The following is a 14,609-nucleotide window of genomic DNA, read 5'->3' on the forward strand; positions in this document are numbered from 1 at the left end:
AAGAATATCATATTTGGCCATCTGAGCAAAGGACAGTATGGCAGAGTGAGTGCTTTGGAGACAGCGAAGCTTATCTGGGACAGGTTGTCCAAAGTGAATGAAGGAGTCTCAACTTAGCGTGACTCTCGAGTTGATATTCTTCGCAATCTCTTCAACCGCTTCAAAAGACTCGACAACGAAAATGTTCAACAAACCTTCGATCGCCTCACTAACATCGCAAATGAGCTTCAAGCACTTGGTGCCACTGACATCACCGACCATGAGGTGGTGAAGAAATTGCTGAGATCGCTTGATTCTTCATTTGACACTCTAGCATTGATGATACAAGAACATGCTGATTACAAGTCACTTGATCCCGCTGATATTCTCGAAAGGCTAAATACTCATGAGTTCCAAACTTGCTGAAAAGAGAGATCTCTATGGTTCAAGCTATGGCAGAACACGTGCACTAAAGGCCAAGGCAGTATCTGAGTCCAAAGATGAAGACTCTGGTAGCAGCCTTGGTGATCCTGAAGAACTGATCCATGATCTGGCTCTGCTCGTGAAGAAGTTCCAAAAGTTCTCAAGACATGGTCGTCTTGGAAGATCCTCAAGGAGCAATGATTCCTCGTCCAGTGACTACAAGAAGAGGCTCTGTCACAAATGTAAGAAACCTGGGCATTTCATTCAAGATTGTCCTCAGTGGGAAAAGGAATCAAAGAAGAAGAAATGCAAGGATTACAGTTCTGATAATGCGAAGAAAAAGAAGAAATCCACAAAATCTTCATCATCAAAATCCTCAAAGTCTTCATATCACAAGAAGAGTAGCTCCAAGAAGGCTAGGGCATTCATTGGCAAGGAAATGGACTCCGAGGCTAAATCTGAAGAAAATGAGGAAGAGGAGTCATCTGAGGAGTCCAAATCCGGAGTGGTGAGCCTAGCTCTCGCTACTGCATTCGTCAGCAAGTCTATCTTCAACACTGAAGAAAATGACCTCACCAACAAGGCTGATGAAAGCAATGATGACTACGCTCCCACCTATTGCTTCATGGCAAAGGGTGCCAAGGTACTCAAATATACCTCCTCTGAATCAAGTGAGAATGAATCTGATGAAAACCTTAAGCCTAGCTATTCTAAACTTGCTAAGATTGCTATAAAACAACAAATGGCTTTAGAAAAGGTTCAAAACATGCTAAATAAAAGTGATGATTTGTTGGGTGAAGAAATGGATCGGAATGAAACTTTAACTGAAAATCTTCAGAGACTTCAGTCCAAGCTTGACAAACTTCAAAGTCATCATAACACTCTCTTATACGATCATGCCAAGCTTTCTTATGAATTTCTTCAAAGAAAGCAAGATCTTGAGAAGCTAAGAGTGAGTTATGAGGATTTTCAGAAGGACCGTGATTCATTGCTTGCTCAACAAATCAGCGCTTCTCAGGAAGAATTTGTTCCTCCATGCTTGTAGTGCATTGAATGTGATTCTGCTAATTCTTCACCTGAATGTTCAAATGCTGCTAATGTTTCAAATTCTTCACATGCCTCTGCTATCACTAATTCCTCATCTGAGGACATTACTAGTATCACTAACGATGCAGGGCTGAAGGAATTGTACACGACAGGCATGTACAAAAGCCTCAAAGGGCATCAGGCTCTTTGTGATGTGCTTAAAAAGCAGATCCTCAACAGGAACCCTAGGAAAGAGGGTATCGCCTTTGAGAGGAAACTTAATGCTGATGCTACATATTGGAAGCCTGAGCAGTACCCGAAAACTACGTGGGTTGCTGTAAAGGGACCTCTAGTTGATCCATCTAACTTATCTGGATTTGCATGTGAATATCCTCATTCTGATGATGAGTCAATTGACTCCAACTATAAGCTATTCAAAAATCAGAATGGTGAATTATTTTCTAGATATGTTGGCACTAACTGCAGGAACAACTCCCCTATGAAGAAAATCTAGGTTCCTAAAAGATGCCTTGAAAATCTTCAGGTGAATGTCATCATGACGCCACCTGTGAAGAATAGGAACCCTAGATCAAATTCTTCATATGGACCAAATTCATCATATGGATTCAAGTCCTCATACGGACCAAATTCCTCATATGGATCAAAGTCATCATATGAACATCATCGTGCTAACCCGTCTGTTTCACAGGGAAGATCTAAGGATTAAGGATATGTGCATTATTCTTCAAATCATTATGTCCATAAGTCCTCGAAGAATTTGTCTATATACTCTTATGCTTGCTCTAACCCCTCTTATGTGAAACGAAATGGACTGGCTTCTATGCCATCCTTCTCGTATGGAGCTCATAGAATGATGAACTCTTTGCCACCCCTTCAGATGTGGGTGGTGAAGAAAAAGAACTAATCTCTTCTGCAGGGTCAGGTCTCTAGACGCACATAATCGTTTGAAGAATTTGCTGGAGACCTGAACATGCCTGATAGGACGCAGGCCAACCATGAAGAAATGAACTTTCATTTCTCATGTCCTCATATTGCTTTATTAGTTCTTTTATTTGATGAAATTGATCTGATGAATTGATGTCATATTCTTCACTTATGAAGTATATGAGTTTGTAAGCTGCACTAATTCATCTGCAGGATGATCAACCCAGTTTCCCTTTTTCTTTTCCTCTATTTTCTCTCACTTTTCTTTTTTTCCAAGAGCAGTGAATGAAGGGAAGGTGATATATATATATTGCATCATTTGACGGTTAAATATGTATACAAAATAGGAACATATATATATATATATATTACATCATTGGACACATGCATAATAATGGCTAGGTGTGTATACAAAATAGGAACATATATATATATATATATATATATATATATATATATATATATATATATATATATGTATTACATCATTTGACCGATAGCATACGGTTCCTCAACATTGATGTTTTCGTTTTTGAGTCAGCTTCTTTCCCTTCTTGTTCGTTGAAGAATAATTGAGCCCCTCATTATGACTTTGCCTTTTCCATGGAGTATGATTTTTCTTAGGTAATGTAGTATTGATTCTTATTTTGACATATACTTCATCATCATCGTCATCTTCCCTCATTGGGTTGCCGTACTGATCGTAGTATTCCTCTTTGGCGACTCCATCCATTCCAATGATGTTCCTTTTGCCTCTCCTAACGACAACACGGCTGGGATTGCACGAGTCGGTTATGAAGAAGCATTGTGTCACATGCTTAGCGTGTACCCATGGCTCGTTTTTTGCGATAGCGTTCACGGTAGCGCTCTTGGCGTCGGGTATAGTCATGGTAGTGAAATACCGGTTTTCTCTTTCGACATTCTTAGACCATCTGACACGGAACATCGTCGTGTTGTGTAGTCCAGAGTAGTCAAGCTCCCAGATCTCATCGACCCTTTCGTAAAATCTTTTAGTTGCGCCGTTGTCGCTGCCGGTCATAAATTCCATCATCACCCCTGAGTTCTGGTCATCACTATCCATATCTTTGGCCTCCGTGTAGAACGTGTATCCGTTGATATCGTATGCCTGATAGGTTGCGAGGTTGGGCGAGGGGCCATGCGCTAAGGCGTATATGAGCAATCCGTCCTTAGAGCCATCCTCTGAGGGATTAGCAATAATATGCTCTTTGAACCAATGCAGGAAAGTGGAGTTGTGCTCTCTAGTAACTTCGGCGTTCGTCCTGCATACCCCCCGGTCATGATACTTCTTTGCGATAATTTCATTGTGTAGTGCCACGAAAGGATCTACCTCGTCTAGGTGTTGTAGCACTACCAAGTTTGCTCTGTCAAAGTCGCTGCATCGATCTGAGTATGCCACGTGCAGTTCCCTGCGACCGTTGGAGTGAACTTCTCCTTCGAGCCTCCTATCGTGCTTGTTAACAGGCAAACCAACACTAACACCAGGCGCCTCACAGAAAGAGATGCACTCTTGTGTCAGATAGCCCTGGACGATGCTTCCATCCGGACGGGACATGTTACGAATGAATCCTTTGATGATCCAATTCATCCTCTCAAACGGCATCATGTTGTGCAGAAATGACGGCTCCAGGTCTATTATGTCATCCACAATATGGACACATAGATGCACCTTCACGTCAAAGAATGCGGGCGGGAAGTACATCTCCAGCTCATTCAGTATCACAACAATCTCTTCTTGTAGCCTTTGGAGCTGCTCCAGACTGATTGACGAGAGATGACGTCAAAAAAGTTGCAGAGACCAATAAGTATGTCACGGACGTGCTTGTCCATTATCCCTCTAAGGGCAACAGGTAGTATCTGCGTCATCATCACATGACAGTCATGGGACTTCATCCATCCGAACCTTTTCTTGTTCGTGTCTAGATATATGCTTATCTTGCCACAGCAACCGGAAATAACTTTGACTCCAGTAAGGCACTTAAAGAATTGACTGATCTCAGCCTGACTTAAGGTGAAGCGAAAAGGGGGGCAATAATCCTCTTTCTTTATTTTCCTGCCCTTCTTCTCCTGTGCCTCTGTCTCCGTCTCTGTCTCGTCTGACATTTTACGGGATGGCATGTGCAGATCTTCCCTGATTTTCAAATCTTGCAAGTCTTTTCTTGCCTTCGGCCCATCCTTGGTCTTATCCGGCATGTTCATTAGTATCGCGAGCAAGCTCTCAAGGACATTCTTATAGATATGCATTTGATCAAGGCAATGAGGTGTATCGAGTTTGTGCCAGTACTCCATGTCCCAGAACACAGACCTCGTCTTCCATACCTTTAGCAGCGGCTCCGGCACCTTTTTCATCATCTTTCCCGGCGCAGGGCACTCCTTCCAGTTTTTCAATAGCTCATCGATTTCGGCACCGCTCCGCTTACGTGGAGGTCCTTGATGCTCAGCGTGACCATTGAATAGATCTCCAGAGTTTCTCCACGGGTCGTCCTGTTCGAGCCATCTTCGATGCCCCATGTACACGATTTTCCCAGACCTGCCATCTTTCCTTGACGTTAGCTGCTGAGACGTCGTATCATCCATGCGCCGCATGCATCCGCAATATCCATGGCACACCTAGCCTGCGCCATATCCGTAACCGAGATAGTCGTGCACCATCGTGATCAACGCGGCTCTCATGTAGAAATACTCGCCTTTGCTGGCGTCCCATGTCTTGGGCAGTGTTTTCCATAACGTGTATAACTCCTCTTGAAGTAGCCCCAGTATCGGTGTCAAAACCGGCAGATCTCGGGTAGGGGGTCTCTAACTGTGTGTCTAAGGCGGATGGTAACAGGAGGCAGGGGACATGATGTTTTACCCAGGTTCGGGCCTCTTGATGGAGGTAAAACCCTACGTCCTGCTTGATTTATTCTTGACAATATGAGTATTACAAGAGTTGATCTACCACGAGATCGGAGAGGCTAAACCCTAGAAGCTAGCCTATGGTATGATTGTATGTTGTCCTATGGACTAAAACCCTCCAGTTTATATAGACACCGGAGGGGGCTAGGGTTACACAAGGTCGGTTACAAAGGAGGGGATATCCATATCCGTACTGCCTAGCTTGCCTTCCATGCCAAGTAGAGTCCTATCCGGACGCGGGATGAAGTCTTGAATCTTGTATCTTCATAATCCAACAGTCCGGCCAAAGGATATAGTCCGGCTGTCCGGAGACCCCCTAATCAAGGACTCCCTCACCCAGATACAAATTAATATTATTTCCTGGTTGTTTTGGCCCTTGAATAAGCATGCTTATGTGAATGTACTTCGACTTCATGCACAACCAGGGGGGAGGTTGTATATCCATAAAAACACGGGCCATGTGCTATGGTTGGTGTTCTTGTTGACATACGGATTCATGCCATCGGTACACGCGCCGAGCACGATGTTCCTTGCATCACATCTGAAATACCGATAGAAGTTGTTCAACGCTCTGCACTGGCTTCCATCCTTCACATGTCTCAGCTTCGGATCATCTCCATCGTCGGGCTTCTTCCTCTCCACGTGCCAGCGCATTAGCTTTGCTTCCTTGGGATCTACAAAATACTGCTGGAGACGGAGAGTGATCGGTAAGTACCATACAACTTTCTGGGGACATTTCTTCCCGGCCTTCTTGTATCGAGAAGCATTGCACACCTGACAGCTTGTTTTTTTCCGTGTACTCCTTCCGATAAATTATGCAATCGTTGATGCACACATGGTATCTAACGTGCGGCAGATCAAGAGGGCACACGATCTTCTTGGCCTCATCAACACTAGTAGGACATAGATTCACCGCGGGAAGAACATCCTTTAGGTACTTGAGATGCTCATCGAGGCTAGTGTCGGTCCATTTGTTTTTAGCCTTCGCCTTCAGGAGTTGTAGCGTGAAACTCAAGCGGGTCACCTCAGGATTGCAACCATCATACAATGGAGTGTTCGAGTATACCACCAGTTGCTCCAGCTTAGCCTCCTCTCTAGAAGCAGCTCTCTCAGTACTCGTCTCCTTGTGAAGCAGTGCTTGAACATGAGGGTCACGCATGATTGAACTTAGTACCGACAAACTCTGCTGTGTGGAGTCCACATCATTCTCTCCGCCGCCATGTCCGGCCCCTTCTCCTCCGCCATGTCCTGCCCCTTTGCCGCCGCCATGTCCGGCCTCTTCTCCACCGCCATTATGGACCATCTCTTTGTCTTGCCCTATGTCGTCATTGCCTGCCCCGTCGGCGTCCTCAACATCATCTTCCTCATCTTCAATTATCCATTGAGTATAGCCATCCATGAAATGAGTCATGAGCATGTGCACTTTGACACGACCATCGTCATAGGGGTCCAGCCAAACTATTCCGTTGCATTTTCAACATGGACATAAAACCTCTATCCGGTTATTTTCTTTCATGTCCTGCACCGCTGACCGCAACCACCTATCCACCATCGTTCCACTGACCATCGTCATGAGTTTGCCCGGAATTCGCCAAAACAGAAATAAATTGACATTTTGGCGAAACATAGGCAGCTCAAAAGCACAATTTGGTGTAAACTCATGCCACACACACAATTTCCATCATATTTCCCAATTATCATATCACACACACATACACAAATTGTATTTTGCAAAAGCATGAAGTTTTAAACACCAAGCTATCTCGAGATCGAGCACATGCACGGTGGAGATGATGATGTAGCTAGGGAGATCAAATGTGCACAAAGCTCTTCTTGATAAAGATATATCTAATATGAGGCAAATAGGTCACTTATGTAAATGCTACATCTACCTAGCTAGCTAATTTGGGAGGAGACAACTTCAACTAGTGGAGGCGGAAGGAAAATGATAAAGGAGATGCATTAATGGAGGTTTGTAGTTAGCTAGGAGTAATGAAGAGAGAGAAAGGTAGGTAGAAGAGGGAGAGTAATGGGGGGATAAGTCTTGAGGAAGAAGAAGAGTGAGAGAGGGAGGATGTGGGAGGTAGGGGAAATGGAGGAGAGGAGATGGGGTGGGGAGGATGGGTGGGGAAAGGTGGTGGGGTATAGTGCACCTTAGTAGTAGCGCGGGTGGCAAAGCACGCTACTGCTAAGGATGTAGCAGCAGCGCGCTTTCCGAACATGCACTACTGCTAAACGGGCCAACCGTGTGGACAATTTAAAAAATAGCAGCAGCGACGTGACTAAAAAGCACGCTACCACTACTTCATTAGCAGTAGCGCGCATCGTGACACCGCGCTGGTGTTAAACTTAGGTTGGTGGGTACTGTCGATGGATTTTTGTAGCAGCGCGGTTTCAACAACACGCGCTACTGCTAAATTTACGTCAGTAGCATGGTTTCCTTATCCTCGCTACTACTAATTAGCAGTAGCGCCTCTTTCTGTGCCGCGCTGCTGCTAAGATTCTGTGTATAAGGTTTTCCCTAGTAGTGCTGGGTTGGTCCCATTTTTGTTCACTCTAGCCACCTACTCCTATGTGTGGATAGAAAATCTAGTCCTGGTCATACCACTATGTACATCGTTTCCCCTATATTTCCCTTTTCGACCAAGAGACCGTTGGACGACTAGTCTATACTACTTTCACCCCCTTTTCTCCCCCCCTTTATTTCTTGTTTGAACCAAGTACAAGATTCGACTCCATGATGTAGCTTTACCTGTAACAATAGAAAAAAAATAGGTGACGTTGGACCCTCTGATTGAGAGGGTTGAGAGGTAGAAAATGATGCACATGCAGCGACATAGCGAACTGGGAAGTAGAGCTAGGGCGGTTTCGAAGGAAGATATACCTGAAGGTCGTCAGGATGTGGAATGGGTGGGCGGCGGGAGGCCGGATCCGTCCACACTAGGGCAACAACGAAGGGATCGAAGGACCTCCCGCGTCGGCACTCGGCCAGAGATAACGGTGCGGCCGACAGTGGGTCTCCTCCCTCGCAATCGACGACGTCCTAAACGCTGCCCCTCCCCCCTTCACCGGCGGAGGGGGATACGTCTAGATCTGTAACTAGCGGTGAGGATAGAAAGACAGTGTTACCACCGCTATCTTGTTTAGATCTGGAGAGGATGACAGTGAGAATAGAGCAACCCTAGCAAGGAAGCGCGGAGGCTCCGGCCTATATATATATATATATATATATATATATAATATATATATATATATATACGTGTCAGGTCGCCGTTTTTATCGTTCAAGTCTGGTACAAGACCCTCCATTAAATGAACAACCACCGCCTCGTAAAATTTGTGAACAAGCCCACAGCTAAAATTATCAGAAACGTGGGCTGCCCCAACATGCATTATTATTTTTATTTTCTATGTGGGACTATCCTCAAAACAAAATGTGAGAGTACAATATTTATTGGGCCCCTTTGTAATTGGTGCTAAATTTCGACCAAAGATTTAACTGACAAAATGTTAGTGCATGTTAAAAAAATATCATTTGATTCGTATTTGAACATAGTGGACACTCGTGTGGTAGTTTCATGAGTAGTCTAGGATAGCGCGTATCTTGCCTCTAAGCTTAAAATCAATGGGGTCGGCTCCATGCTATGAGGCCATCTCGAAGCATTTTTTGATTAAAATAATCATCTGGCCCTACCTATCATCCTGGTGATTGTAATTTGCATGCTGATCTGGTCAAGATAGGAATATGTTTTAATTTGTGGTGGGGTAAATTTTAGAGGTTGTAGCAAATATATTGTACACTACGGGTCTTTTAGCCAAGTTTAGAGGCAAGCATGTAGGGCCAGTGCTATGATGTGTCACGTCAACTCGTACAACGAGGAGAAGCTTGATTTTACTACTACACGCCTTCTCCCTCGCCCATGCACATGGTGGCTCACAGACGAGGACATGCTTTTGCTTATACTACAACAAGTTATCCCTCCCGCACGCGGTGGACGGACATGCAGGAGTGGATTCGGTACTGTAGAAGTAGTAGTAGTAACATCATTGTTCGTCTTCTCGAAGAGGCGAAGAGCCAAGCGCAACCCGAATGTGGTAGTTGGGAACGCTCGCATGTCAGTCCTTGTGTATAGGGGTGGGGCGTGGTGCGAAGCCTTGGAGCACCCATATAGCCAGGCTCTTACATGACACAAAATTGCTATGTGAGCCCACTATTGTAGTACTACTTGCTAGTATAGGCCTATAAATCGGAAAGGAGTACATTATTTGCCTTTCTAGAGATTTCAACAAGTGACTAGACTACACCCTAAATGAGTACATATCGAGCAAAATGAGTGAATCTACACCATAAATAAATATGCACTACAAGAAAGCTGTTAATCCGTGACGGATTCCTGGTGACGTTCCGTAAATCCGTCATGGAAACCGTCACCGACCAGCAAGATGTGTCTGGGCCCAAAAAGGGTAGCCCCTTAATGACGGATGTGGATGTACCGTCACGAAAACCGTCATTGATCGACCAACCGGGCCTAGCCGGGCCTAGCTTCCGCCCCCCCCCCCCCCCCCCCCCCCCCCCGCTTCATACACCCTCTGTAACAACACGAATTGCTCCTGCTAATGTGGCATAGTCATATGAGTTACATTGTAATTTGAATTTGCAAAACTTCAAAAAAATATAAGGATCCTAGTCAAATTAGATGGAACCAAACTAAATGATGAAATATACTTATGCAGCATACTGACACTTGGGGCCAACATGAATCAAGCCTAGTATGATTCACCGGGCTAAGGGCAAAGACACCAAACTACGAAATGGGTTGAAGGAAAGCGCGCGAAGGAGAAAACATTCAAGCCATCTACGCGGCAAAGTCCAAAACAGAAGTGCGCGTGGGGTAAAACATTCAAGTTGTCGACGCGCGGAGTTAAATCTTTTCGACCCATTTAACTCCACAGCCCACGATCCTATTGGCCACAGCCTCGCGCGTCTCCCCCGACCGCGAAAACCCTATCCACCTCCACCCAGAGTCGCTGACTCCTCTCCCTCTCACCTCCTGATTCAGGTCCATGTCCAGCCTCCCTCCATGCGCGGCTGCCGATCTCCAGCGCCGCCGCGCCAACCATCTCCCGCTCCACCTCTGTCTCCCACCCTCTCTCGCTCTGTCACCACCCCCACCCTCTCCGGCTCCCCCTGTGTAGCCTCCTCCGTTCCGCGATGGGGCGGCCATAGCGGCGCTCCTAGATCTATGTCAAGGGCAGCCCCCTGCTCGTCGTCATGGGCGCGGTGGTCATGAGGAAAGTGGTTGAGGACGGCGAGATGGAAGTTGTAGCCTACCCGCTGCCCAGGACAAGGACGGCTACCCTGACGCTCCCCCTTCTTCACAATCTCGCGCTGGGAGAGGAGGGGGTGGCCACTGTTTTCTTCTGCACTCCTCGGCCTTATCCACATCGCCACAGGTGACCTCGCCAGACCACTCGCTGTGAAGGTGATAACCCCTTTCACTCTCCATTAATTGAAAAATTATCCATTTAGGATGTCAGGATAGTGCTTTGAAGTGAAATAACTTTTGTGGCTGGGAATAATTGTTTTGGAAAGATAGCAAGATGATGTATTATGTTTCATATTTTCCATAAATGTTGATGCGACTGATATTTTGTAATGTAGAGATTTATATTTACATACTTTCTTCATCAACATGTACGTCTAATAAATATACGCGGGGTGCTTACATAGTTTCTGAGGTCGTGCTGTGTTTATGTGTGTCAATTTAGTTTACAGATACATCATTGAGATGGATAAAAGTATGATGTAGAGTATATATGAAACTGAAAAGATGGGATGCTTAAATCTGGAATAAATTGTGGAGGGAATCCTATGCAGGAGAAACTATAGTGGATGCTTCTACTAAATCAGAAGTTTATTTGTTTTCTCCATGGAATAGTTTGACTAAAGTTCTAATTATTATTTTGTAGGTGGAGGAGATAGCTGAAGTCGAGGGTGTTGTTGATGACATAAAAGGTGTTTATAAAATAGAGCCTTGTGAAGAACAAAGGATACAATACCGAAAGGTCAATCGAAACTAATTCTGTAGTACAAAATAATTAGCTAGCACTAACAACTATGCACCCTTCTTTGTCCTGATGTTCCTATCCTTGAAGGATGTTGCCTCACACATGACAGTAGTTGCACGGCCTATGAACGATGTTCCCTCCCAACAACGCCTTTGTGTGCATCCTCGCTGTTGGCGCTGTCATGGCAGAATCATGCAAGCATCGGCCATGGAGGTGTCATGTGTATAGCAGTGTTGATCCTTAAATATCTTTGTTGTGCTTTTTGTATCGTCTTAGTGTGTGTGCGCTTGTTTCCATTTTTTACTTAATTTATTGCTTGCTGCAACACCTAGTTCCTCCTAGTTTGATAGAGTTGTTTGTTTTGTTCACGGTGGATGCATGCTATGTAAAATCTCAAATGGTGTTTTTATAGTTACATGTCTATTTTGACAAAATGCTGATTACTGACATTTACTCTGCATACCAATTACTTTCTACCATTCCTGATTATTCTCTACTGCTCTGTACATTTTTATATGAGAAAACACCACCCACTCTGTACTCTACCAATCAGTTTTCTGGGTTGCTTGGAAGAAAAGAACCATTACTTGAAAACTAGCTATGACATAGACTAGATCATTTAAGCTTGGTTGATAGATAAAATTCGGTTCATGTGCTGGGACAAGTGTACATTTTTTGTTCAGTGAAGAGTGTGTTTGTGTTGTCGGTGGCGACCTCCTCTGCCGCACGCCGGCGGTGGCCGACTTGCACTGTGACCCTGGCCATTGAGATGAACCTGATCCTGGTCCATGGTTAGTTAGGGTATTGGTGCTGTTTGGGCTCGATTAGCTCGATTTGATGTTGTTTTAGGCTTGAGAAAAGTTGTTCTCTTGTTGAAATGAGAGGGATAAGGTAGGTACTACAGCTGTTGGCAATCGTGTACATGCAATGGTAGGCAACCAGAGAATGTGTTGCATTTGTATGTCCTCATGTTTAAAATTTGTGTCTGGAAGTTATTACTGGATCTACTATCCCAATAATTTTTTATTTCCTAAATCTCATGGTAAATCTGGAAGTTGCATTGCATATATGTGTATTGCACCATACTAGTAAACTTCTAAAAGCAAGTGGAGCTCAACCTTTATAATGCACTCTGCATTCTGCAGATTATGCCATACTTATTTGCATGTCATGCTATATGAACAAGCACTGTGGTTGTGATTGTTATGCTGGGAACGATGTTCCTCATGGTCCCAATAATGTTGTTAGTATGGAAGAGGCACAGGATCCTTGTTGTCACATTCCTTGAGCTCTCGTTGATGGAGGATAAATGGAAATAAGTGATCATCTAGTGGAGACAGAGTAAGTTACAACCTCTTTGCTCTTCCTGTTCGTAATAAGAAGGAATCCTTACTCTAGTGTCACATTTACTTGTAGCTTTTAAATTGTTGATACACAATATATATGATGCTTCCATGCTTTTCTAGTTTTTTGCGATATTGTTTTTCTCTATATTGCACCCAGAACTGAATGTTTGATTGTATCAGGCAGGTAACATTGTGAGTAGGCCTTCTGGCCTGTTTACTTTTTGATTGGATCAGGCGTTCATGTAAACATGATAGCTCCAACTCTTGTTTCAAGAATGAGTAGTTCGCCGAAACTACATGTTAGTAAATAGGGGTTACTTCTCAAATCTGAGAAATTTAAAACCAATCCTCATTGCTGACTGGCGGTGTAAATACAGTAATAGTATATGAAGATGAACTTGGCAAAAACTCAGCTTTTACCTTCGGAATATAGGTATAGAATTTCCAGGTCTAATCTGAAATGTCAATTAGGAAATGCTGAGCATTATCTTTGACCTTTCAAACCAACAACCTACTATATGGACAAACACAAATCATACTACTGTCCTTTCTTTAGAAATGTTGAGCATTATTTTGTTAGTGGGTTTATATGGCCTCAACTTCTGCTGCTATAGTACTTGAGTTTTGTGATGTGTTTGTTAGTCATTTGACTTTCATTCGGCACACTTCTCTCTGGTGACCGCTTCCTCTCTGAATCTTTAACCCTAAATTTTCTCTAAATTTCTTCTGTATCTTGTACACTGCAGGATAACAAGTACAGACAAACTGCAGGGTACCAAGTAGAGACAAACTGCTACACTGTGGTATGTGGCCTTCTATCAAGATCTGATTCAGTTTAGATTCCCCCCTAGGTCTTGGAGACATGATTTCTGTTATTATATTAATGTGTCAACATGTTCTATTTAGAGTTTTCTCCCTAGGCATTTCTTTTTCTATCCTTGTACATTGTGGCAGTCCTACACTAAGAATACAGAGGTTTAAACCTGTTTATTTGTGTGCTATGCACATGTATTAGTCAGTCAATTTATTGTTGTTTTATACTAGATACTTTGTAATTCTCATCTGTAGGCATTTCTCCTACTATATATTCATATATACAAATGTCTAATGTTGTTGTGAGTATGGTAGGTATGTTGCTGTCCATCAGAATCCGCCATGCCATATAGTTGCCATCAGGAGCTTTGACGACAAGAACACGAGTGACAACCTTGGTAGTTATATGTTTTGTCGATGTAAATTGGATTGTACCAGTTCCTAATCCTATGGATGGTTGCAAATTGAGTGATTTTGTCAACATATGGTGTATATTATCATTTCATGGAGGATATTATAAACTGCTAGGTTCTACATACCTATAGATGGTTGCATATTGAGTGATTTGTGTAACATATGGTACTTTGGAAATATTGTCCTCGTCCAAAATTGGCATTATGATTTACGGAACACATTATGCTAAAGGCGTATTTGATCAAAATTGGGCTGAATGAAATGGATGTGACCAAATTTAAATTGATCCTAGATCCATGACGGTTTCTGTGAGGAAAAATAGTGTCCACGTAGGTAGCCACGTGGCATTGGTCCATGACGAACTATTCCGTCACGACCTAGTTTGGGCTTGGGCGGGCCGGAGGCAATTCCATGACGGCCAAGAACCGTCATGGGAGCTATGATGTCAAATTATGACGCGAAATACATGATTGATCTCAAGTCTGTCAAGGATGGACACGCATGACAGTTTTTACGCGAAATACATGATTGATCTCAAGTCTGTCAAGGATGGACACGCATGACAGTTTTTGGCTGATCTGTGATGGCTAAGGACTGTCATGTATTAACATATTTCTTGTAGTCATGTAATTCTCTCGTTTTCCTCTTCGCCTTGGTCGTGGTGCACAATATTGAGTACGTA

At 43.7% G+C, this 14,609-nt stretch overlaps 1 long non-coding RNA gene across 2 annotated transcripts; it reads left to right on the forward strand.

Annotated features, from left to right (window-relative positions):
* The first annotated feature begins 10,236 nt into the window (after positions 1 to 10,236).
* LOC123127181 (uncharacterized) lies at positions 10,237 to 14,049 on the forward strand. Of its 2 annotated transcripts, XR_006462164.1 has the most exons (5): positions 10,237 to 10,768; positions 11,256 to 11,567; positions 12,500 to 12,695; positions 13,447 to 13,503; positions 13,829 to 14,049. It is a non-coding gene; the product is annotated as an uncharacterized lncRNA (long non-coding RNA). The 2 variants fall into 2 exon arrangements; XR_006462163.1 differs by having other exon boundaries at positions 11,256 to 12,695.
* The last annotated feature ends 560 nt before the right edge of the window (positions 14,050 to 14,609 follow it).

The sequence above is a fragment of the Triticum aestivum genome, chromosome 6A, assembly GCF_018294505.1.
Source record: "Triticum aestivum cultivar Chinese Spring chromosome 6A, IWGSC CS RefSeq v2.1, whole genome shotgun sequence".
NCBI classification, from domain to species: domain Eukaryota; kingdom Viridiplantae; phylum Streptophyta; class Magnoliopsida; order Poales; family Poaceae; genus Triticum; species Triticum aestivum.